Below are 3,539 nucleotides of genomic sequence, written 5' to 3' on the forward strand. Positions count from 1 at the left end.
TAAAGTCAGCTAATGTTAATTGTTATTATATGCATTTGATGCAAGTTTCTAATAGTTGTGGCCGATTTGGTTATATATATGTTATGCTTGTATTAGTTTGGTTGATCTTGTGTAGGTTAATGTAAGTAAGGGTAGCAAAAAGGCTTGGTAAATAGCCTTATTTTTGTCCACACGGGTAGTCACACGGGCGTGTGTCTAGGTCGTGTATGACACATGGCCGGCCCCATGGGCGTGTTGTCCGGCTATGTGTCTCCTGAACATAAAAATAGTTCAAGTCAGTATGTATGGTAGTAAACACACGGATAAAGACACGGCCGTGTGTCTCAACTGTATGGAGGACATGACCCTTGGCCACGGGCGTGTGCCCCTAATTGGATGCTGATGCCAGAAACAGAATGTCAAGGTTTTTAGATACGAGCTAAGCCACATACGTGTCATGGCCGTGTGAGGGACACGAGCCATGGACACGGGCGTGTGTCAGGCCGTGTGAAAACCCCTACAGCTTTGAATTTAGAATTTAATTCACACGGGCGTGTCCCATCGTGCTTAGGCCGTGTGAGCCACACGGGCCTTTAGCACGGCCATGTCTTAATGACGACACAGGCGTGTTGCCCTTCCACACGGACGTGTGCCCTATTTCTAAGGTTATCTTTCTAGAGTTTGTTAAAGGACCCGAATCGGTCCTAAATGGGTTTCGATGGATGTTTGGGGTCTCGTGAGTCCATGTTAATGAAATTTAGACATGTTCCAAAAATCTTTTAAATTTTACCAAGTCTTGATGACTTGAAAATGTTTGACTACAAGTGCTTAAGAGTTGTAGCGCCTCGTATTCCGTCCCAGCATAGGATTCGAGTGTGGGGTGTTACACTTCAGATACATTTCTTGGAGGCTTCCAATCCATTATTTGTAGAAATCTTACTCGGATCAACTCGGATACCCGATGCTGACACACTATGCCCCAAAACACCAACTTCGCACAACCAAAATTCACATTTACTGAACTTTGCATTAACTATTTATCTCTCAGAGTCTGCAATACAATTCTCAAATGCTCGGCATGCTCAGTTTCATTTATCAAATAAATCAAAATATCATCTATGAACACAACAACAAATCAATCTAGATACGATCTGAAAATATGGTTCATTAGGTCCATAAAGACTGCAAGAGCATTCGTTAGTCCAAAAGGCATAACTAAGAATTCATAGTGTCCGTACCTCGTTTTGAATGCAATTTTTGGCATATAAGAGTCTTTAACTCGCAACTGGTAATAACCTGATCTCAAATCTTTGAAAACATTGAAGCTCCTTTCAATTGATAAAACAAATCATCAATTCCGGGTAGAGGATATTTGTTCTTGATAGTCACTTTATTAAGTTGTCGGTAGTCTATACACATTCTCATCATGCCATCTTTCTTTTTCACAAACAACACAGGAGCACCCCAGGGTGAAAAACTCGGTCGTGCAAATCCTCTATCATTTAATTCTTGCAGCTGAGCATTCAATTCTTTTAACTCTGTTGGAGCCATTCTATAAGGAGCTATCGATATCGGCATTGTACTTGGTATTAACTCAATACCAAACTCAACCTTTCGAATCGGCGGTAAACCCAGTAACTCTTCAGGGAACATATCTGTATGCTCACATACAACTGGCATTAATTCAATTTCCTTTTTAGTCACATTCAAATCAAGCACATAAGCAAAATAAGCTTCACAACCCTTTCTCACATATTTCTGAGCTAACATCGAAGAAATCACTGCTGGCAAACCATTTAGATCATCTGACTCAATTCTAATAATTTCAATATTCTGACATCTCAAATCTATCGTCTTTCTTTTGTAATTCACAACAGCATCATGCAACGTTAGCCAATCCATGCCCAGAATTATATCAAACTCATCAAATGGTAACAACATCAAATCGGTTGGAAAGCAATAATCTCGAATCATCAATGGACAATTCTTGCATACTTTATCAACCAAAACACACTTGCCTAAGGGGTTCGATACTCTAATTATAAATTCAGTAGACTTTACAGGCAAAGTCTTACTGGATACCAAATTCACACATACATACGAATGAGTTGATCCTGGACCTATTAATGCAATAACTTTAGTATCATAGGGAGTACAAGTATCAGTGATAACATTTGGAGATGACGCTTTTTTGCGAGCGCAAATAGCTAGGCTCGTGCAATTACTCTGGCATCAAATCTTACAACAATGTCTCGTGTCACACCTCTACTACCACTCACATTTCCCGTGTTTCTGGGTGGTCTACCTCTAATTGTAGAGTTACTTGACCTTGTATTCTGAGTATTATATTTTTCAGCTAACTCTGGGCAATCTTTAATAAAGTGATCTCGTGAACCACAATTATAATAAGCTTTGTTATTATTTTTCACTCAGAAATCTCCAAAATCCCGTCTTCCACACTGCTGACACTCAGGTTTAGCATCTTTTACATTACCAACACTCGATACTGATGTGGCTTAAGCTTTAGGGTTGGTGTATTGCTTCCCATGATCTCTATTCTGATATCTCGTTGAAGCTATCGATCGATTAAATTAGCCTCTAGATTTCTTTGATGAGGAATGACAAGATTTATTCATTGATCTCTTCCTCGAATCTTTTGCCTCTAAATCATCCTTTTTCTTTTCTTTGCTGAGATCCTCAGCTTTACAAGCCGTTTCAACTAACACAACAAATTCTCTGATTTCCAAAATCCCGCTAGAAGTTTTATATCTTCATTCAGTCCATCAACGAATCGTTTACACATGATCTCTTTAGTAGACACATATTCCCAAGCATATTTGTTTAACCATACGAATTCCCTTTCGTACTTAGTGACAGTCATTCGGCCCTGCTTCAATTCTAGAAACTCTTTATGTTTCTGATCGAGAAATCTCTAGCATATATATTTCTTATGAAACTCAGATTGAAAGAATTCCCAGGTAATTCATTCTCTAGGAACCACCTATGTCAACATTTTCCACCAATGATATGCATCATCCCTCAACAACGATACAACACATTTGATACATTCCTCTGGATTACACGAAAATTCATCAAATCTCTGATCGTGTTCTCGAGCCAAAATTCTGCTCTCTCTGCATCCTCATCAACTGTAACCCAAAACTCTTCAGCCCCATGTTTACGAGTATCAACAGGTGGCTTACTCAATCAGATTGGATCTAACACTTGCGGCACAACTGGAACTTGTTGAGGAACAGGTGGGGGTAGAGGTTGTTGTGCAGCCGGATTCGTTCGTACGAATTCCGTGAACCACTCAGTCATCATCTGGAAGAAAGCTTGCTTAGCCTCTCCTTCCTGACTACTAGTAATAACCTAGAATCAACCAACACTGCCCTTTGAGTGGGAGTGGGTGCATTACCTTTCACATCATCAGCTATGGCTCGTTCAAGATCCATTTTTTATATGAAAAACACATTTTAACTGTCAGGAATCATCACAGTATCGCAATTTATATATATGGCATGTATAGCTAAACTCTCACTCACTATATTAGTCTTAGA

Source organism: Gossypium arboreum, chromosome 6 (genome assembly GCF_025698485.1).
Source record: "Gossypium arboreum isolate Shixiya-1 chromosome 6, ASM2569848v2, whole genome shotgun sequence".
Lineage (NCBI taxonomy): Eukaryota > Viridiplantae > Streptophyta > Magnoliopsida > Malvales > Malvaceae > Gossypium > Gossypium arboreum.